Source organism: Chiroxiphia lanceolata, chromosome 4 (genome assembly GCF_009829145.1).
Source record: "Chiroxiphia lanceolata isolate bChiLan1 chromosome 4, bChiLan1.pri, whole genome shotgun sequence".
Classification (NCBI taxonomy): domain Eukaryota; kingdom Metazoa; phylum Chordata; class Aves; order Passeriformes; family Pipridae; genus Chiroxiphia; species Chiroxiphia lanceolata.
Window position 1 is genome coordinate 19,057,623 of NC_045640.1, and position 23,770 is coordinate 19,081,392.

At 40.8% G+C, this 23,770-nt stretch overlaps 1 protein-coding gene and 1 long non-coding RNA gene across 3 annotated transcripts in view; both read right to left on the bottom strand.

Moving 5' to 3' along the window:
- The window catches only part of LOC116785531, a 168,728-nt gene extending 147,607 nt beyond the window's left edge, over positions 1 to 21,121 (bottom strand). Inside the window, exon 1 of the long non-coding RNA XR_004356577.1 lies at positions 21,058 to 21,121. This is a non-coding gene — a long non-coding RNA (uncharacterized LOC116785531). The remainder of the gene's footprint in view (positions 1 to 21,057) is intronic.
- PPARGC1A (PPARG coactivator 1 alpha) overlaps positions 1 to 23,770 on the bottom strand; it is a 369,787-nt gene that overhangs the window by 235,412 nt on the left and 110,605 nt on the right. The window lies entirely within an intron of this gene.

Here is a 23,770-nt window from a genome sequence, read left to right on the forward strand (position 1 = left end):
AAGTTATTCTGGGTGGGGAGGAAAAAAACCCTGTAAATACTGTTTTAACAAGTCCTTGTGGTTGGCCTGTTCCTCCATGTGCTACTGCAGCAATGTATCATACAGCTGTTTGCATACCCACCAATTTGAAGAAATTCTTCTCCTCTTACACCCTAAAGGAGGCAAGGCAGGTCAGAAAATTTTACATTTTAGATAGCAGTTGGAAAACTTTTTCCCACAAGTACACATACTGCCCTTCATGTATCTGCTAATAAATGCTGTGACCTGTGTGCTTTGCAGGCACGCTCCTAGATCCCGTCTAATACTCATCCAAAGGATGCCTGGGAGCTGGGGTAGAAAGAAAGGAGAGGAATGGTTGGCCAGGCTCTAATCCAAATCCTTGCAGCATCTCCTTTAGCCACTGTCAGAGGCTGTCTATTGGGCTAGGCAGCCCATGTATCTGACCTTGTAGATCATTTCTTGTGCTCTTATGTAGCACACAAACCTCCCCAAGGAACTCCCACTGGGTCTTCTAACAGAAACACTACACTCACAGGACCAGGGCCAAGCCGTTGTCTGCTGCTGCACTGACACCTCTGTGATGAGGTCCACGGGGTTACCCCTGCTGCAGTAAGAGGGTGATTCTGCCAGCGCATGCTCATTCCTTTGGAAAGGGGACAGAACACTGTATGCTGGAGGAGAAAGAAGGGAAAGTCAAGAAATTAAGAGGCAATGTACATGAAAGGAGATGATGAGAGTCTGTAACTCAAACTGTGCTCTGACCATGCCTTTGCTGTTAGCAAAGGTCCCAAGGTGCTGAGGATGAAGTGGGAACAAGGTTCCCCCCTGAGGCACACAGGGTCTCATTCCATGTCTACGAGGCGAATGATCCCTGACCAGCACGGCCGTGCCGGTGAGGGCAGCGGCACACAGGAGTCATCCAGCCAGAGCTGGGCTTTTGCTGCTGCTGCTACTTCTGCGGGGACAGGCGGGCACTGCTGTAATAAGCTATCTTGTCAAAAAGCACGGTTTTGCCAGGACAAGCTATTTCCAGCAGTCCACCCAGGACTGCTTTGCTGTTGCAGTGTGTGGGTATAGCTGCATCAGCAGCCTGCTCCTAATGGAGACAGAGTTTCAAGGCTGCTTTCCACATGGAAAAGGGCGGAACGGAGGGCAGCCGTCTTGCCGCTTCACCTCCTCCTACTCCCAGAACCAGTAATGCAAAGAAACCAGTTTCCCAGTCATTTTCTGATGTTTCTGGCAGAAACAGGTCATACTAGAGAGGCCATATGGCTGTGCAGACATATGGATCAGGATTTCAGGCGTTCTCTGACACAGAAAGTGAGAGCAAAAAGTGTCAGTACAACATTTAATACATCCATGGAACTGGGTAGTGCAGGATATTGCTCAGGAAAAAAAACCAAAACAGTAAGATGGAAAACTGATGTCTTTCAATACAGACTGATTTGAGGAGAATCACAGAGGGCACATCAAAACTGCAGAGTTGTTTTGCAGCTGCAAGGAAGAAAGATCAGAGAATTACAAAGCTGCTGGCCTTGACCAGTGCTGGTTAAAATCTACCATTGCATAGAAGGCAAGAGACTGTTCCACTGTAAATGTTCCCATTTGTCTATATATTTTGAGATTTTAAAGAAAATGCATTCTAGATAGGTGCTCTACTGCAAGCTTTACTAACAGCAGCTCCACAGATCTAAAAAGCTGCATTCAACAGGTGGAAATACAGTATGTCCAACACCTTTTTTCATGCAGACTCAACCCTGTCATCTGCCTTATACAGCCTTACAGTCCAACTGCAACAAACCACATGAAGATAAAATTAACCACGATCTTCATATTGCATGATCCATCAGAAGTCTGCTGTCATCACAGAACAGCTGGAACAATTTGAGGCTAAGCACTTCAGTAACAGACTACAGTCTTGCTTATATCAGGATTTTCCAAATGCAAACTAGATCAAATCCTCCTGATCTGGATATTTAAAAAATATTTCTGAACAGAGAGGTTGAAAATTTAGCTTCCTGTACCCATGAAAAAAAAGTAAAGAGATACTTTATTCCATGTCCCTTACCTTCTATGGTCTTTATGGAGAAATTTTCCCAACAAGTTGAGACATACCCATCTACAGAAGAAGGAGTATTTTGAGATAGAGAGATAGAAATGGAAAGAAGAGCAGGTTAACACCTCCCTTTAAATTTTTACAGATCATGCAGATGCTAATACCACACTTAAAAATTCCAAGCATTCCTTGTATTAAAAAAAACAACAACAACAACAAAAAACCACCACACAACATTTTTTTCACCTGATAGTACTTTGCAGCTGACAAAAGGCATCAGCTGAATCACTGAAAAACGCTGCCCTGGTGGCACTGAGCTGACTGAGCTGTTCTCTTTCAGGTCAGGCGTGGTGCATGGGGTTCTACTGGCCTCCCAGACAAACCCCACAGATGTTTGCTGTCTGGAACTGGCAACTGTTAAAAAAGACTCATGGGGTCAGGCAAAATCCCCAGGAAATCGTGAGGCTGGCTCCTAGAAGGGCACTAAGACAACTTTATAAGTGTAAAATTGAGTAAGATCAAGACTTAGAGAGATACAGCAGAAAAGAAGAGACTGATCCTGCTGGGGGCTAAAGTGCCCTCTAAACTTAACAACTTCCAGAGGATTGGCACCTTGTGAGGAGGGCATCACTTCACAAGATCAACCTCCTCAGTAGGATTTGTGGGTGCTACTATTCTTGGCACTCTCATGGCTTCATGTATAATTTTGTGCAAGTACATTAACCTTGTTGTGGCTGAATTCACCCTCTCTGCTTTCCCCTCCCTTCCTCGCAAAGAGCTTTCTGATCTTTGGAAAAGTCAGTATGGGTTGTAAGATATCTCCTGATAACTGGATGAAAAACGGAGGGCACAATTCTGCCATCCTTCCTTGTTCAAGCATCCTCAGTGCTTTCAGCTGTGTTAGTAAATGCTACTGGCCATGATTAAAATGCTACAAAAGGTAGGACCTTTAGCAGAAGGAAAAAAGGATACTAAATGTCAATGCTAGAAACTCCCTACATTTTAAAGAAGCAAGAAATATTTAAAAATGGAATTATGCATTGAGTACACAATTCTTAAAACTATCTAGAAGTCACATTCCCATTAAAAAACTGCATCACACACACAGAGACAAAAAAAATCGCTCTTTGTTAAAAAGAATGCTCTTCAGGCAATAAAATCAAGCCTCCAACATTAGGCAATGAAAGAATTATGGTTGCTGATGCAAACTTAATTTGGTATCCTTTGCATATACATTATCATACACTCTAATTTTGTTAACATTTTTTTAAGTGCACTTCTCCTTCACAGCACAGGATGGATGGTGTTGAATTAATAAAGCAAGTATTCAATATTTTGTCTTATCATTGTTCAGGGTACGGCCTTACAGCTTGTTTCCTGCTAACTATTCAAATAGTGCTCTGAAGACAAAATTATTAATTTCCTTATGGGCTTTTCTATAGCACTCATCACTAAAATTAGTGAGGGTTTCACAGACACTTCACTAATCTCCACCAAATCCCTGAGAGTTGAGGGAACTATTATTCTGCTTTATACATGGGGAGCTTAGGCACAGACAAATTAAAACCAGATGTACCCACTAATTTAAGAAAGCCAGCCTTAAGATGTCCAGGCCATGATTTTTAAGAGTCTTTAACATTATGCAGTGCTTTGTATCTTCAAAGCATGAGTCTCGCTGCTTTCAGTCACAGCTATGCTCTTCTGCAAAACAGGCCCTAGGGCTGAGGCTGGGCTTCCAGAAAAATGTGAAACATGCAATTAGTGATCATCTTTAAAAAGTCTGATTCAAGGGGCTTAGCATTACTGAGAAAACTGTGACAGAAGGAGAGACAGAATCCAGTTTCAACAGAATTCAGTTCCAGGGGCCCAATACCTAACCAGGCTGACCAGCTGCCATTCACCACCAACCTCCTGTACTTCTTTAAAGGGATAACAACAGTCCCGATCGCGGCAATCCCACCTTATCCACCTACCATTACCTGCACTGCACAATTCATGATGCCTAGATCCTAGGAAACAACATGGCATCATGGGTGCAAGACTATTACAATGTGTAAGGGGCTAATTACTACGGCATTAATAACCTTGATTCCCCTCTTTCTTAATAGTTCAAAAGCTTATTGTTTTATTGCAGATTTTTACATGCATTTTTCTTTATTTCTCCCCCAAAAAGAAGACACCAGAACTGTAGCATAGGGTGGCCATCCTCCCACTTACTCAATGAGGGTTTTAAGTGTTAAGTTCTACCACGTAGATTTGTGCAGCTTGTAGAGTAACTGACAGCAATAATACATTATCCTCACTGATGTGGACAAACACTTGAAAACAGATGACAAATACTCTTACCAGGAGCATTCAGAGGTATTTGGGAACAGCGGAAGATAGATGAGTATGACCTTCCCAATTTACATTCCTTATGATTCTCAAAGTTTCCTTGCTAGGACTAACTACCGTCTTTGTCCTCACCCTCCAACCCCCAATCTTTTTGCATCCAATTAACTATCTTTTCCCTTCTCCCCTCCCTGACTCATCCTTTTTACCTGACCAGATCCTGTTGCATACTCCCAAGCCACTGTATGATCTCTCTCCTCTCTCCCTTTTAACACTTACCCCAGTCCCAGAATCTACCTGTTGCAGCCTCTCACGCATCCTTCTTCTGTGCTTTTTACCACATTCACAGAACCTCCTCCCTCGCATCAGGCTCTTGTCCAAATGATCTCTTCCCCTTCTCCAATTTCCTTTTCCAGCCAGTTCCAGTCCTGCATGATCCTCGTAGAGAAAAGGAAGTACCCCATTTATCTGCACAATCCTACTGGACTATCAGTTCCAGTTTCATGTGTAACTTTTTCTTGGATACAGGATTCCCCATTCTCCGGCAAACACCTCCACTATTAGTCTTACTCCTTCGATTTTTTTTAGGCTCTTCATCAAGTCAGTCCCAGCTTCATCCTCCAACTCCATATTACGTTTCTCTCTTTTTCATTCCAGGTCCATTCTGCCCAAGTCCCTGGCCAACTGACCCATCTTCCTATCCATCCATTTACCAAGGTCTAGCTTTCCCCTTTTTTGCACTTCCGTTAGTTTTATTTTCTACATTACCTCACACAGCCAACTTGCCCCTTCTCAGCTTTAAAACCTGGGAGCCACCCGTCAGGACTGATTCAGCCCAAACAAATAAGGTCCATCTGAGACTCGCATGCCCTCCACCAGTTACACATTTGCAACACCTCGTGCAGACACCATGGCTTTTACCAAGCCCAGGCATAGGCAGAGAGATTCAATTCTAACATCAAAAAAACCCTAATAAAATCTTAAAAGGATACATCCCTGTCTTTTTCTCCTTTAACATTCAAAAACTGCTTTAAAACGGGCTTGTTTTCACGAGCACAAAAGGAACATCCTTGACAAAGGAGTCTACCTCCTTGCCCATTATCAAACCACTGCTCCAAAGGACAAGCTGTTCCAGAAGTCCAAAGTGTTTCTTAAAAAGAGCAGAATAGCGTGTTTTTCAGCACTTCAGAAAGTTGCTAACTTTATATAGTATTTGCAAGGAAATTTTGCCAGAAAGTGTTTGGGTAAAGTGGCTGAAACAGTGGAAAAGGGTATCCTTTAGGACATGCTACACAGCCTTAAAAACAACCTGTCCTGTCACACCCTTGCCCTCCTTAGAATAAATCCAATAACTTCTCATTTCAACCAAGAGAAGCAAAGCCGGGAAATAACCCAGAGACATACTTTGATGCAAACTGGGGACAGAGCATTCCAGGGTCAGTAGACCTTATTGGACAAAATCTTCTTTTTCCCATTTTCCTGAAGATGTCCCAAAAGTCAGCAATACTAATTCTGCTCATTCTTCATACAGATGCAGGATGAAAGACATCAGCATTTGTTGTTCTGACTGAAGCAATTAACTAATATTCGGGATCTGACTGCAACTTCCATTCAAAAATATATTGCTTAGGGAATTGCATATGGCTTGAAGGCAATCCTATTTCATCAAGGGTAGTGTGCAAGATAGTCCCTAGTAACAACAAACAAGAATTAAACATTTTCCTACTTCTGTAGCCCAAGACCTTCCTCTGGGCCTTCGATCACACTAACAAGTGTTTTGTTTCTGTGGGCTGGGTTTTTTTTAAGCTTTCCCTCAGAATTACATTTCAAATGCTGCCCTGCCTTCCCACTGCTGTCTACTGTTATGCCTGAGCTGCTTTTGTTCATGTCTACTCATGCACCTGTAAGCACACACACATGTGCCCACTTCTGTCACATCAGACAAGCAAAACAACAAACAGCTAGTTTCATTTGCACTTGGTTGCAAACACAATGTATTTTTAAGGAGGTTCTGACTCAGACAATGATAAGAACCTTCTGAAAACTTTCTTTTTCTTGGTTGAAAACAGGGTCACCACATCTGCCACCTCTCTCCAGGTTTCACCATAAGCCTGGGATAAAATAACATCAGACTGAACCCTATTTCAGCCATCTAGAACACAGGTAATTCCAAACAGACAATGGGAAATGTGACTTACCCAAAACAGCCCAAATTTCTTGTCTGATTCCTACCCAAGAGGTTCCTATGTTGAACTTACACACATTTATGCCATAGATACACTACTATGTGCTTGTTTTAGAGACAGTTACATCAAAGGCATGCACTCAAGAAAGAAGAACCAAAATCTGTTTAGTAACTACTTCCGGTGTTTTGAAGAGCCTTTGACAAAGAAAAGAAGAAAGAAAAGAAAAAAAAGAAAAGCTCTCTGTTCTGTTTAGACCTGTAGATGACAAATATGTTAAATAAGGAAATAAAGCCGTGCTCTGAACAGACTCCCAGCCATTTGGCTGCAGTGACCTGTCTCTGGGTGCCAGCGGCACTCTGCTGGCCCCAGGCAGGAACCTCAACTTTGCTGCAACCGCCAGCCCGGTGCGTGCTCTTGTCACTTGCGTGACTCCAGCCTGCTTAAAAACCAAAGCTATCAAGGATCAGAGCTGCAGGAGAAACTGCGGTGACATCGTGGCCTTTTTCTTGACTGCTAGAAGCACAAAAAGGGTCGCGTTTTGTCAGACCATGGTATAAAGTCGGAAGGTTAACAAAATAAACAGGGGGGAGAGGGAGAGCGTGGGCTCAGGTGGACACGTGGAACAGCGACGGTTCCTTCAGAATTTCCTCAACTTAGCACCTCACAGGGAATTTTCATTTCAACAATTTAGTAAATTACAAGTCCTTCTTTGCACAGAGTTAGTCTGTGCTTCAGAATATCTAGTAGCAGGATGGAGAAAACACTGACATACAGCCTAGAAACTTCAATTTTAGTGGGTTTGGTACCAAGAAAATACAAAATACAGACGTGGAAAGTTATGTGACTGAACATAAAAAGGAGCAGCTCACTGAGCACTGTAGCTATCTAGAAAACACACATAAAAATTCAGAGAAGAACTGAATGAGAAGCAATAGCACAATTTACTTACAATCTGGAATATCAGCAGGATTTAGTTTGTTGTTTGTGGGTTGCTGGGGTATATGGTACATTACAGTAGAGCATCAGCACTAATTCTACATGGCAGCTCCTCAGAATACCATCTGCTTCCCCGGTAACTGTTAATATAGTTGTAATTATCTACTTCTAAGCACTTTATTGGGAATATCATTTGCAAATTAATCAACTACAGACCGGTAAAACAAATGACATGCTTGTCTGAAAACAACAGCATTATTTCAAATTATTTTCCTAAGGGTTGGGAAATATCAGCCACAGCCAAAACTGGAAATAGGGCAAGGAAAGGTCTATATTCAGCTTAAAAACACTGATTCATGGATCTGTGAGTACATGAACAACTGGTCAACAGGAAATCTGCACTGTGAGATGCACCCCCACTTCTGAGTCCCCTTCTCATTGCTCCGTACAATCCAAGTTCTTGCAGGATTTTGCTCTCTCTGCCTTGACATCTTGCTTTGATCCAGGCTACTCCAGCCTCTCTGCCCTTGATCACTTCCCTTCCTATAGTACTTTTGCCACTTTTGCACAGCTCATACTCCTTACTACTGGCTTCTATGTCACTGCTTGCTTTCTTTGGCAAGGGATTCTTAGTCCTGAGTACCCCAAGGTAAGTTTACACGACACAAGAGTGGATATCATAAGATGATGTCCAGTCTCAAATCTAAGACACAAAGTCAGGGCAGGATTTGCTCCTCCAAATCCCTGTTACATACTCGCCAGGTTGCAAAACTGAAGGCTGCCAAATGCCAGTAAAATAACAGGGTAAGCTGCACCTCCTGATAGAATGAAGTAGCTTTAATTACTTGAAAGATGGTTTTATGAGGAATGATGACATACCACACAAAAGCCGTGTCCCCACCAAAGTTTCCAATAAGCTATTAGGAAAATGAATTTAAAGGAGCACAATAAGCAACAAGGCTGCTATCAGTTTACTCATGCAGATACCATAAATAGACCTTCTATGATAATGCTGTTAAGTGAGAGATTTTTAAAATCACTTAACTTGTAATTCTTGAAATATTAGAAGCCTTGCAAAGTTAATACAATATTCTAGCTCAGTGAACAAGCAATATGTAAGGCATGTTGTCCATGGCATCTGTTTGCAATCTCCTTTGTTTGGCAGTAGGTCTAAGTGAAGCACTGTCTAATGGCAGACAGTGGGGTAAACTGATCGATAATCGTGGAGTGCCATTTCCACATTCATGGTTGAAAGCTCACAATAAAAGCAAACAGGTTATCTGCCCTCTGATACAAGTGTCCTCAGACCACTGTATTCTAGCATCTCAGCACTTTTCTTATGCTTTTCCCATCAGTGCCTCTATCATCTATTAATGCAACGATCAAGGTTAAAAGCAAAAAGAAAGTACATTGTTTAGGAGAAAAATTAAATTAATTTCTTCAGAGTGATAACTTCTGTGTATTGTTTCAGTATGTGCAGAACCAGCTCCTCAAGCAGAAATCCTGCTTTTTGACTTTAGAAATATGGATCTATTTTATGTTCCTTTGGTTGTACACTATTCAAGGACCCAGACGTAACTTTATTAAATAACAGTTCACAGTAATAAGAGTTTATGTTCTTTAAAAAATTGAAGTCCTTGAACAGAAACCCACTCAAGAATCAAAACGGCAGACAAACAACTCAGCTGGTAAAACTCTGCAACTGAAAGAGTTTCTCTTCCTTCTCACTGCTGTTCAAGTGAGCAAGAGAGTTGTCACCTATCATCAAGGCTGAATGGCTACTACTAACTGCTACTTTTGTGCATGGTGAACCTTTTCTTAAGGGTTACAGATACTTAACTCCAACAGTAGGCATTTCATAGTAATTGTAATGAAATCACATTCTACCTGTGCCAGTCCATTCACAATGAACTGGAACTTTGTATATGATTCATCATCTCAGCTTTTAATATTTCATTAAACTTCATAATATAGTCTGAAAAACTGGCGTAAAAGTCCATCCAAAGCTTTCAAATTTTTACATTGTTTTACAGACATATTTACAAAATACATGCATTTCATTTTATTCATAGAAGACAATGTTCTTTCAATAATATACCAAACAAACACCTTCAGGAGAAAACCTAATTGTCTTTTAACAAATCATGCAGCCTCTCTTGTAGATGGCAGGTTTCTGTGAATGTCAGATAAAGCAAAATTTTTGCCAGATCCATGAATAAAGTTACCATCTGCAAAGAGCAAGCAGTAAAGAATTTTTTTTTTCATTAGCAAAAAAGGGTATTTAGAGTATGTGTTCATTATAGCATATAAAATGTGTCAGTTTTTTGGGAACTCATTGCACTCTTTAGGATAAAACAGCACAGATTTAGATCTTCATTGTTTTCAAGGGCTTATGTCAGTAGATATCAGTTAATATCCGGTCGATGAACTCTTTTTCACACAGTGCTGAGACCGAAGCTGTAAGTTTTGAGCACAGACTGCTGGAGAATAACATTTGTAAGATAAAGACCTCCGTACAGAAATCTAAATCACATCTTCTGTCCCACTTCCATATGAAATCTTCAGCTCATTATATGAGAATTAGCAACTGCAGTGTTATCTTTATTTCTTGCACTAAATATGTTTTTCCAACTATTGTGCATCACAACCTTACTTTCTCTCATCCTAAATGAACTTTGCTGCTTATTAAAGCCTCACTTATCCTCTACTTAGTGCTGCACTGAGGCATTAAACAGCACTGCATGCCAGAGAGCAATTCTTGACCTTCTTTCTCCTATCCAAAGTAGCACAACGGTTAGGAAAACATCTCCCTAGGGAGCCAAAATTTCATACAAACTTGGCAATTCTTTTTCTGATGTATGTATTCATAGGAAGCAGGTCATTTAATAATCTAAATGTGGTTCTCAAGCAACCCAACTTTTAAAATTCTAATTAAAACTTCCAACCTAAATGGGCAACAGAGAGAAAAGGTCTCCCCACTCTCTTATTATTTCCAAAGCATCACTAAAAATAAACAAGCACAAGAAATTGGAAGAAATATGAGAACAACACTGGAGATCTGACACCAGTAGAGGAATTCAGCAGAGGAATCTGGAGCTAAGATAAATGCTCTAACCTTAATGTACCTTCACAGTGCCTAGTCAACTGCAGGGATCTTTGAACAATGAGTGCTTCTGCATAAAAAGTGGACAGAAATACCTTGAGTGGATGCAAGAAGGCAAGTTAAAGCTGCACAGGCAGCTTGAGCTGCCTTTCATCCACTGAACATTTGTCTTTGAGCTCCCTTTCTTGTGCAGGGTTAATTTTGCACGGAATGTAATGGTCTGCTGTGGGAACATCACGGGGTACAGCCCGCAGAAGGAGCTGAGAGGACAGTAGATTGTCTGGTCTGCCTTGGCTGATCCATCTTGTGCCCATTTCCACACCTTTTGCTTGCGAGAAGCACCGTTTGAATTGTGATTTGCCACACTGAGCTCACAGGAGGAGTTTGGGTGGCAGAAAGAGGCACATCATTTCCAAGCTTAACTTAAATCGGTCCTGAAAAAATCCTCCTACTAGTTTTCTCTAATATTCTTTGCTACTAGCAGGGCTTTTCTGCTGCATAGGACGTTTCTTGTGTTCTCCTGAGCTTCTGCTCACTTTACAGCAATCCACTGAAGGCCCCCTGAGGTTGCTCTTTGCAAAGCAAGACATATTCTGAGTGGGCACAGACATTTTTGCTAGCTCTCACACTGCATCTTACTCATTTCCTTGCTTCCACTGTGGTTCTAACCTTCTTTCAGATTAAGAGCAATTTACATCTCTTTAACTAGATGTATTGGTGTTATTACCATTGCAGTCCTATTGATTGCAATGCTGCACTTAGCATCACTGTTCCAATTTTATCATCCTTAGTCATTCTTGCATGACTGTGTATTTATGTACGAGTTCTATTATTTAAATTAGCATATAACATTAAAAAGGAAGCATGACAGAATTAAAACACACTGAAAAGCACAAAAGAATGAAGCCAAAATGCTGAAAATAATGCCCTCCTTTTCTTGGATATATCAGCACTCAGTTATTTGGATTTCTCTTACAGGGAATGCCGTTATTGGTTATTTGGAGACATTATAGCCATAAAACAATGTAATCAACCTTGAAAACAGGGAAGTGCTTATTTTTAAGTTTCATATTCTGCTCTACAGTACAACACAAAAAGGCAAAGAAAATGTTCCAAGTAAAGTACTACAAACACTTGTGACAGCCGTTGTTTACCAGTGAAAGACAGAGTAAGACAAACACTGCTGAAAACAAAAAACAGTTGTTTCTACCATATGATTGCAATAACTAAGAAATCGTGAACTTACAGTCCGGAAAAACAGTCTAGAACTTCTGTGGACTCTGCAAAGGGAGCAATAATGTATCACAACATCAATGAGATTCCATCTCCCCTCATATTAGGCATTTCACAAACAACATGGGAGAGCAAAGACAATCCTTACTCTGAGCCACAGACCAGAAGTTTCATCCAATACCTGAAGTACACATTTTTCTAAATTTGTGAAATGTCAGCTAAAGCCTGCCTCCCACCATTACCTCAACTCTTTCTGTCTCCACCATTCCCATTCTTCCTTTTAGAATAAAATTCACACCAGAACTGTATGTCACAGAACCCTGACTGCACCTTTCCAGGGCCCCCAGTTCTGACACGATTGCTACTACTTTTTAATTGCCCTGCAAAACTGAAGAAAAAGCTTACAATAGTCCCAAGTTCTCACAAGTTTATTGACCAGCTTGAATTACGGTACCTGTGTTCTTCTGTAGGCCAGAATTATCTCACTAGAGCTCATGATGAACCAAGCACAGACTAATCCCATTCCTGTAGTGTAACCTAGTACACTTGTAATTCCCTGACTCCATTAAAAATACATACCTGGCTTTCCCCTGAGGCCCACAGTGACTTATCTTAAAACAGTGTTAGTCTATCTAATGAGAGGCAGAAATACTTTGCCTTTTGAAAAAAAAAATTGATTGAATGTCTTTGAATATTTGATAAGCCAAATAACAACATGCAGATATGGCACATAAAAATTCAGTAACTGCTTGAATCAATAAGCAGGCCATTCAGTAATTCCACTTTCATTAATTAAGAGAAGGAAGTGTTATTTCTTAAGACAGATGTAAAATGACAGTCACATGTTCTTACTTCCTGTTAGCATGTTGATCAAATCTGTGTAAAAATAGTATGTCTCATCTCTTTTAAACAAACAAAAATCCCACTTACTATCAGTTGGTGGTCTGACGGCATTTTAATTTTAATGAAAAATGTGCTTTCACAGCCAAGCACGCCAACCAAAGTCAGACCATGAGTGGTCTCAAGGCTGGCTTTTGCCTTAAAGCCCTGCTGTTCCTTTCAGGGTGGATAGTTACAAAGCTTATTCACACTACTGCTTAATGCACTCAGCAGGGATGGGGACCTAACAAATGCTTGGGCTTTCCATTTACAGACAGAAGGAAGACAACAGATTAGCCTTTTTAAGTTTTAATATGGGGTCTTGTGAGCCACCAAGATAGGAGAACTGGAAAGGGAAACTGAGGAGATGTGGAGAAGCTTAACTATCAGTTCCCTGTGTACTTTAAAGTTGTTACCCACTAAGGCCTGACAGTTAACATTTAAACCACCACAAAAAGGAATAATGAATATGTATGCCTACAGAAGTATAAGAGATCAGACTTTCCTCCTCATGCTGTCCATCACAATTTTCTCTTTCCCAAAGCAGAGTTTTTTCCCAGAACTACAAGGAACCAGCACCTCAGCACATTTTCACGGAGCTACAATGAAAAACCTGAACAATCATCCAGCAAATTCCTCAGCCTCTCCCAGCATCTACCGCATCCTTGTAGTGTTTTTCCCCTGAATGGGGGCTAGCAGTGGCTCATGACCCTTGGCATCAAGCTCATCTCAGACTAGGTGCACACCTCTGCAGAGGCAGTTTGTAACTGCCTCTGGGCATGAAGATTTGCAAGCTGCCCATGCCCAAGTACATCCCATCAACGGCTTGCCAGGAGTGTGTGTAGAACTGTGCAGAGCAAAGTGGGCCACTGCAACTAGTGGAAAAGATAATGCAACACCTTATTTCACCACTATCAGCTTCGGAGAGAAAGGCCTGTTCTGACAAAAAGACAAAATGTTCCCAGAGCAAAAATGTTTCAGCCCCCACTTAAATCTGTAAACTTACCCTTTGAATTCCCTCCAGGCAAAACAAAACAAACCAAAATAACCCCTAACTCCTCCCAAACGAAAGGGAGTCATAATCCCCTGTTATTTATTTTTTTTTTAATCAAACAGCTCAACAGGGAGAGCATTTCAAAACAGAGGGGATACACTCAGGAGTCGAATTCAAACACATCTAACCTAGATGCTCATGACAGACAAAATCTGTCCTGACATAGGAATGATGGAGGTTCAGCATTTAATAGTTTGGTAAATCAGAAAGACAGGAAAGAGCTGATCCATATAATCCAATGAATGTCAGGATCAGGATTTAAAACTCAGTCCAGCACATAACTAAAAGGCAATGTAATGGCAGAAGAAGCAATGCAGTATGTTATGCACAAAGCTAGTACAGGTTAGCACCTTAGCTGTGTAATTCTCCACTAAGCTATTCATACTCTAAGAGATTCATCAAAAATAAAACACAGGAGAACTACAGAGGGTGTTCAATAGTTTACGACATAAACAAGACAAGCATCTGCAGGTACAATGCAGGACAAGCTGTCCAGGGCTTGCCTTGATTTTTAAAAGACATTCATGTCTGCACGACAGACAACAAGGTTAGTTAATAAAAATACATCTCATCATACAGCAGGTCAAAATGACTGATGTATGACAAAACAGATTTGATAAATTGAGTTAGTAATCTTCACAAAGTTATATAGCATTCATAACAATTCAGAATTTATATTCACACTACCTGATGGGGGGCAGCTGGTACTATTATTATTATTAACAAAATACCAACAACTGATTGAGCCTCCAAGTCAATTCTATTTACAGTTCGTCATTCCATTACAGCAAAGCAGCACTGGCAGAGAAGCAAGAAAAAGCCTTCATATTCATAAAGATTATTTTTACATACAAGCATAGACAAACACATTTTTTTAATGAAAGAAGGAGGTACTACGAATTAAAGATTGGACGGCTAAAATGAAGAATTATGTAATTTTACTCTAATTCAAACTGGATACCAAAATATGCACTGTGGAAATACAGTCCAGACAGTGAAGAAAATGGACTCCGTGCCATTGCATCCTCATGCAACACAGTAGAGGGTCCCCACAAGGTTGTTTTCTGGGATATCTGCAGACATCTAACAGCAGAGTGAGAGGTGAAGTATTTGTCTATAAAGGTAAGACACTGGGTTTTCTAGCCACAACCTTTTAACATATTAATAAGACAGAAGGTATTAAAGCAGGAGCAAATGTGCAGTGGGATGCAATTCCATAACCTTTCACTAGTTAGTCATATTGCCTGCCATCCAAAATCTTCCCAGAGGAAGGTTAACACTCTTAAGAGTCCAATTAGTTAAGGAAATATGCTTAAATTGTGGGTTGCCACTGAAACACAGATACTTTCATTGCATAGACAGTAGCTAAAACGGTAGGACTTTTATGCCATATGCATAGCATATACATCTGTTAAGATTTGGTGAAGCACTTGAGTTTTTTTTCTTTTACAAGAACCACAAACCAAAATCCACTAATAAAAGAGTATAGTTTAAAATTTAATATTAATCTTATTCACAACTGTAACTTGGAGGATCTAACAACTCTTCTTCAGCAGGGAATCAATTCAGGATTTACGCAAGTGATGGTCTTGGCAAACCCTCACAGAGTACAGTGTACTGAAGGTACTCTTCACAGACTATCAGGAGATCATGATGCCCTTGGGAGTCTCTCTAATTAACAATAAACTGCTTTTACAATTGAAAATGCACCCTCAAAGCCTGGTGACACTATGAATACGTCAATTCCTGATCCACATGCTTCATTGTATGCAATGTCTTTGGAAATCAAGGGCAACAACAACCTGGAAAATATTTTTCAACATTTGGACTGTTGCCACCAAATCAATAATGGTGGAACAAAATGAATTACAAGATTCCACAGCTTCAATCACAGAAGAAGTAGAGAGTAAGCCAAAAAGAAAAACCACAACTTACAATGAGAGACTAGTTGGACTGAATTGTACATAAACTTAGATCTAATTAAATGAGACTAAGGACAAAAGGGAGGCAAAATCATTTGATAGCTTGCATGGAATTGGTCAACACAAAAGGGTACTCAGCTCATGAAATATTTAAGTAATTTCTCTTGATCTGGCCAGAGGATGGACATGACCTCCACACATGAAGGACAGGTAATGACACAAGGAAAGGAGAAGGCTTAACTCTCAAGATTATTACGACTTTCTTGAAAAGCTTTTCCACTGGACTCAGGTTTTCAACACTTCAGAAACACAGGTTCAAAATTACTTAGGAAAGATTCAAACTGGGGGAGGCTGTGAAATACAGATATGTGAAACACAGCAGTTTTCTCAAAAAAGAAATGATGTGCACTGCTTTGATATGTCTGCTCTAAACATTTCTGCCTTGTCAAGCCTCAGCTCCGTCAGCAGCCAGCTCCTCTTACTTGCTCTCCACTAGCTTCCCCCTTCGGCAACAACAAACATGGAATAAGCGAGAGCACCGTATCGGACAGCAGCATGTTTGGCTCAGGTCAGGGGGGAGCAGCCCACGTGCTGGAGATCCTCTGGGGAGTAAGAAACTTGTACAGATCACGGTGTTGTCTAGCAGAGAACTAGATATCTTCTTCCTTTTATCACAAATACAGCCTTGAATCATGCAAAACACATTTCCAAAATGGTTGAATCTGTTCTCCAAGTATCTTAAATCAATCTCTAGAACCACAGACTCTCACTTACATGCTACAGTCACCTTTAACATCAGCTATGGATTTAAAATGCTACATTTTTCCAGTGCTCTGTAAAATTTTTTAAGTGGTGTTGTTGAGGATATAGTGCTCATTTTACCACTGATGCTGCTTCCGTAAACCAAACCTATGTCTGGAATAAGAAAGTCCAGCATCAGTGCTGAACTGATCCTTCTGGGAACAATGGCTCGTGCTCACACCTGTGTGTCTGCTGGGTACACTAGAGAACATTCCATTAAACTTTCATGGCTGACGCTTAGGTCAAAGAAACTGCAGTGAGCTACAATACAATCTGCTGCTTTTTCGTAAGTGCACTGGGAGCCAGGCAAGTACTCATTAACATTTACAAACTCAGACTCAAAATGCATATAAGTGATGCTGAGATGCTTGAAACACACTTCCAATGACAACAGACAGGGACAGTAATTTTAACCCTGCATTACTGAGTCTTAATTTCCAAACACAATTTGCCAATCTCTGCTTCCATTTCTTCCCTACAAAAAGAATAAACTGTCCAAATAACGTTGACAGCTTTAAAATCAAAACAGTACCTAGTAGCCTAAAACTAAATACATGACTCTCCAAATATCCTTTACTCTTCTTTCCAGCTGCATTCATTAAAGGATACAACTAGTTCTAATACAGGAAATTATAGACCTTCTGTGAGAAATGTATGTCAGGTGCCAAAAGCATTTAAATTCTATCTTTTTCCAATTCATGAAGCTCATTGTAGCATTGTATTGTTGCATTATTAGATTTATGCATTTAGCAAGCAAGCATATATTATAAGAGTGGCTGAAGGTAATTACTCTTTTCTAACAGCAGGAACCACAGTATTGTCCATGCTATGTCGTTTTTATGAGAAAAATGATCTGTTTTTTAGAAAAGACTTCGATGTTTATAAATAAACACCCAAACATTTATTAATAAACCATAGTCCTAACTTATGGAAACAGCAAGGGAGACAGAAACTGAGAGTGACATAACTCATTCATTACAGTGTATTGATTATCAGATGTCATCCAAAAAAGCTTGTTCTCATACTGACATCACATTCATTTGGGGATTATGTCTTTGTAGGACATATTTTTAAATGTGATTTTGAAAACCAGGAAGTTCAAAGATAGTTTCTTATTTTTTGTAACTTTTTTATCTATCCTCTCAAAAGGGTCACCATATGTATGGTATGTCCTGTCAGGAAATTACAGTGATGGAACCTTGATTAGCCTAATTACTTAACGACTCTACCAGTTTGCAAAACTTTCCACATGGAGTCTTGCAGAGAACATTCTCAAACCCAAAATCTTCCTTTCCAAACATCTACCAAATGCTCCCTGTTGGAAGTGTCTCTGCACCGGGAATGCTGGCACTCACTAGACAAAGCTCTAAACTTCATAGGTGGCTCTAGTCTTTCTTCAGACCCTCTCATACAGATCAGCAAGAGCTTTCCATATGAAAGGTCTCTGGAATACAACCCTACATGTACTATACAAGCCTAAGTACCTAATCCATCTGCTTCTCACATTCCTGACTCTGCAAACACTTTAAAGGTGGCACCATCCATCTACAATGTTGTTTTTACTCACCCTGCAAATAAAGCTAAATAAACTTTATGAGTGTCATGGTTTGAGATAGCCTCAAAATCCAATTCCCTAGCTCCATTCCCCCTCCCACATCTCAACCCAATGTGAGATGGGTTTTTCCAGACAAAACACAACCAAACTCAGAATGGGGGAAAGGGAATATATTACAATGACTATACAAATAAATACTATAACACATTACACACACGATCACAACTATCTCTACCATGACATATAGTATTTACAATGGATCAGATCTCTTCTCCCCTCCAAATAAAAGTCCAGGAGGGAAAGAAGGACAGATCCCTTCCAGTCTCTCAGGGCAGCAGCTTCTTCTAAGGCAGCAGGTTCTCCTCATCTCAGTGCTACAAATACCGAGCTTTACGGAAACTCTGCTGTGTTTTCAATCACCTGACCACAGAATCCAATGAGCAGATCCTGAAGTCTGTAAAGTCTAACTTAGTCTGGTGGAATGGAAGTCACCACCAGCAAATGGCATGATTATGAGCATTTTACACAGAAAAATTCCTCAGGAGACAACTGAGCAAATGTTTCTTTTTTCACTTAATTATCTGATCCTCATTTGATTCACTCTGCTGTCACTAGTGAAGAGCAGCATGAAAATAAGACAACCCAAAAACTACCCTGTTGGCAAGGCTAAAGAGCAAAAAGTTGTGTGTTATGACACTCCATTTTTACAGATGCTGCTGAAACACTTTTGCTAAATACCTGGGCAGTTTATAAATAAACCCTTCCAAAAGCGTATTTTTACATAATCACAAAATAAATTAAACTATCCAAAATTCATGTTGCTAATTAAAATAGTCCCTGTAGGAGGGCAAAGTAGCTACAAGGCTGAGGTAAACATGATGCTTTTTTATTGAACAGCAGCTGATTAATTTTATACCCTATTTATATATATTTGCTAGTATCATCAAAACCTGGTGAAAACCACAGTTTTGTACTTACCACTTAAAGACTCCAACCTGATACTAGTCCATCAGTTTTAGGACATCAGCAAGCTCTCTTGCCTTTATAGAAAGCCAGTAGCATTACACTTCCATTCTCAAAAAAAATCTGCCAGCATAGGAAACTAGGAGCAAGACATACACAGTCCTTTATGTATCTGGATCAGAGGATTTTATGCCATAATATTGGAATTCTACGAGTTATGAGACATCAGGAAAGGTCTATAAAGGGTTAAATGGACATTATATTACATGGACTCCTAACAGAAAAGTGGTGTTCATGAGAGAAATAAACTGATCACTTACCACAGTGCCAGGAGCAAGCTTAAAAGTCAGTTTTATTCAGAAATGATCATTTAAATTTTAATAGACGATACAGTTTCATTCCAACCAGCTGTTCAAGATAACTTTTTCTCCTGACAATATGACTTAGAAAAAACTCAATATTTAACATCCAAGTCACCTAAAAAGTCAATCTAAATACACCTGAAGACAAGCGACAATCTAGTCATGGCTGATTACACAACTTGTATCACAGCCTTATGAGTTTATGTGAAGGGGTTAATAGCGGGTCTGTTAGCTCCCAGGATGAAGATATCGACTGGGCAAACTTTCGGGTGTATCCCTGATGATAAGGAAGTCGGTACGCAGCCCTAATGGAGAAAACAAAGGCAGACTGTAAAGCTGGTAGGCCTAGGATGTGGGAACTGCAATAAGGCCTTGAGCTTTGCCAAATGTATCGCCCATAAATCCTACCCAATGAAAACGCTGTTGCTTGCTTACCTAAAATAAGGATACTGCTTGCTGCTAGCAAGGGGTATAAAAAAGCAGATGAGAAAATAAAGACAATTCAGACATCTTTTCTGCACATAACTGACTCCTTGTATCTTTATCAGCCGTCACAACTCTACACTGACATATGGTGACCTTCGATGTGATACCGCATTACCGACCATCGGGTGACGGATGGTGGTGACGGAGCTTGGCGTAGCTGAGAGCAGTGAGGAGACTGCCTGGTCCGGACCTGAACTACTGACACCTGGAAAAGGTGAGCTACCAAGAACAAAGACTGTGATAATGGGGAATCAGATGTCTAAAGAGGAAAAGTTGGTGCTATCCACTTGGAAGCACTTCCTAAAGCGTAAAGGAGTAACTGTTGAAGATTATGATTTGCAACGTTTGCTGCTATGGTGTTGAAAGCAAGGCTTTGAAGCTAACACATCAGTTGCATTTAGAGTAAAGACTTGGGAGAAGGTGGGGGATAAACTATGGAAAAAGGTTTATAAGGAGCGCTAAGGCAAAAACTCAATATTTAACATCCAAGTCGCCTAAAAAGGAATCTAAGTACACCTGAAGACAAGTGACAATCTAGTCATGGCTGATTACACAACTTGTATCACAGCCTTATGAGTTTATGGAAGCCCATGGAACTGATTAAGCTTAGCTGGCCTAAAAAATGAGCTACAGATACACAAAGCTCTCTTTTTGGTGCCTTTATAACAAGAATCAAAGTGAAAAATTAAAACCTGGACCATGCAGACTTCCCCACCTCGCATTGGCAGTCAGCACGCAAGGCACTGGTGCATTTCAAGGTCTTGCAAGTACAAGGGCTCATTAGATACAACATCCTTAATAACGTAGCAGCAAGCCACTCTCAAGATTGTCTTTCACCCTATATTCCATATAGCAATTGAAAGCAGTCAGGATGCCCTTGCTTCCTCTCGGATGAGCAAAATGAATTGAACCCAGGGAAAGCTTCTTCACTGTAGACCCTTGACCATGAAATTCTTTTTACTGATGCGGTTTGTAACCTACAGCTCAGCTTTTCCACAGTTACTTATTTCATTTGCCTTTCCACTCTGGAAAGAAGCATTTCTCTATCAGACTGAAGTCTGGCAGGAAGGTTGCAGTCTGCTCACTGGTCCTTTTTTTTTTTTAAGAGATGAATGAAGTGCACCAACACTTGGAGCACTGGTGGCTGCTTAGTAAATCATAAAACTGTTGTGCAGGAGAATCTCCATTACTTCTTCATGCCTGCAACGGGGCTGCAAGGACTTCACCATTCATCTTTCTTTTTGCTCACTTACTGACTTATTTGCCGAAGTCAGTGGTTTCCTCTCCCTCTCTCTGGGCTGTCCCTTCTTGTGGCTCCACTGGCTGGCAGAGCGCCTGAAGATGCACCTGGCAGTGGTGAGCTGTGGTTGTGACATCACAGCCTCTGCACAGGGCCAGGAACCCAAACACACTAGTTGGGATGGGCAAACCCCAATATTAGTTTTTGAAGTGCCCAAGTACAGTTCCAAGTTTGGAAGAAGCTGTGTGACAACTAAGAGGCCAGACACTGAGCTATGGAATTGTGACCTGCAGCCTCTGCTGTTTCTGTGAAAGGAAGAGTAGAGCTCAAAAACACAGGCTCTCCCATATAATTTTTTTACTCTTTGCACCAAGAACTGTACTGGATTTTTGATTTAGGTCTGATGTAAACCTGGAAAACTGACTGCCTTCTTTTTCCATTGAAATGAAATTCACTTTTCCTTCATAAGAACAAATGAATGGTAATTGAGAAATATTGCTTCCGACCCTATAATAAAATGTATGCGTAGCAAAGACTTTAAGTTAAAGCCTTAAGTTAAAGATATTTGCACACATGCCAAGAGGACAGTATTCCAAGATGACTCTTTTAAACAGCTGAAGATAGATTTCTTTGTACAGAAATCCGTACAAAGATAATGTAACACAAAATTCAAAGTTTGCACAGAAGCAACACAAAATTCAAAGGTTTTTGTCTCCTGGGTTCAGGCCAGGCTTATTTCCACCCACACCCTGGCCATCTGCACTACCTTCTCTCTCCGTCCCAACACTCATGACACACAGTGTGGCTTTGTCCACTGGTGATCTGTAGCTGGGATGTGAAGACTATCTTTGCAAGTAGAATAAAAGGAAGATCTAATGGCAGGAGGATGAAGACACACCAAATCAGACTAGATTTTGTGGGTAATTAGCTGCTGGAACAATTACCACAGGCTGTGGTACACTCCCTGTCATGAGCAGATTCAGTATCAGACATTTTCCCTAAGAGAGAGCCTCTAGCACAACAATGAATTGATTCTGGTGAGCTCAAGTAGGGTTTTTATATTATGGATCAAACCAGATGGCCAACAGTGTCCGTTGCAGACATTATCATCACAGATCTACATGCAACCTTTGCTGTGACCTAACTCCCAATTGCTTGCACACTTCAAGGAGAGCAAGAACCAGACCTTCAACAAAGAGAAGAGACAACAGTGCCAGAAACCTGCAGCATTTTATCAAAGTGAATTTTGCCCTTATCCTTCGCTAAATTCCTTTAACAAGTGGAAGCTCCTGTGGATAAGCTGTGGAGACGATATGACTCCCTGACAAGAGGTCTGATGATGGGTCTTGTGCACCAGGTACACTAACCGACCCAGTAATGCTGAGCCATCTCTGCCAGCCATCCCCACCTCTCCAACTTTCCACAGCCAGGCCCAGATTGCACCTCACTTCCTGATATTTAGTTACATCCTGTCAGCTCTGAAGTGAGGCCGAAGTTCTTCTAAAGAATGAAGAGCAGTTGAAGTCAGAAATAGAAACCTTATAAAGTTCAGCAGCTGGATCACGCTACGTGTTACACAGCTCACAAGCCAGCACAAGAGGCTGTTTCAAGTCTGCTTCCCATGGTCATCTCAATCAGCTAAACATTTTTATTCCACTGAGGAGCAGGTAGTGAAGCTCACCAAGGCAATCAAATGATGTTCCACTCTACACTGCGATGGCGGTGCAACCCTCATAAATAAAAGCAAGCGGCTTCCTTGCTTCAGGATAGATCACTTAAACAGGACTCACATCACGTGAACAGAGACTGTAGTGTGGTGTGACATGGAGACTACTAATTTCAGGACCTTTTGGAATGTGACATTTCACTACAGTACACTGAGTCCATCTCCTCCCAACACTACATGATCCAACATCTTTTAGCTTTACATCTCCATGCTTCAGCTGCAACAACGGAAACACAAAGGAGGGCTGGATTTCAAATTGTGTTAAGGTGGTCTCCCATCTATGTAAAATTTTCAGTGCATCTTCAGAAAATCTGCTTCACACTCAAGTTTTAACTATGACCATCTATTCTAGTGGTGCTAACAGGACAAACCACAGTGCAGCACGAGGAGGGTGCTCTGGTGCCCACACCACTTGCACTACTCAGCTCACATAGGCAAGCCAAGAGGCAACTGGAGAAAGGTATACAGCTAACTTCAGAGCATCAGAAGGTACTCGACCAAACACAGAAAGAGGTGTTTTAGGGGCAATGCTTGTCAACTACAGCAGGCAGGGCCTGGCCAGCTGGCCCCAATTGGTCAGCAGTTTGCTACAAGGATACTCCAGGCACACAGCTAGGTGGAAGCATGGCTGGCTCATAGTCCCACATGCTATAAACCAGTCAACAGAACATCCCTCAAATCAAAACACATGGTTAAATAAAATCTGAAAGAGATAGAAGCCATAACCCCCACCAATGTGATTGCAGATTTTGCATAGAAAAGTGTAATTCAAATCTTCTGTGCCTTTTCTTAGCCAAAATTCCTCTAAAATCTTGTGGCCAGAGAACTTGGAGAAGGTATACTGAGTCACAGACAAGCTTTTGGACAAGAAAGAGCGCACGTGGAAAGCATGTGTTGTCCATCTCATTTCAGACTGCACTGCACTTGCAACAAACCA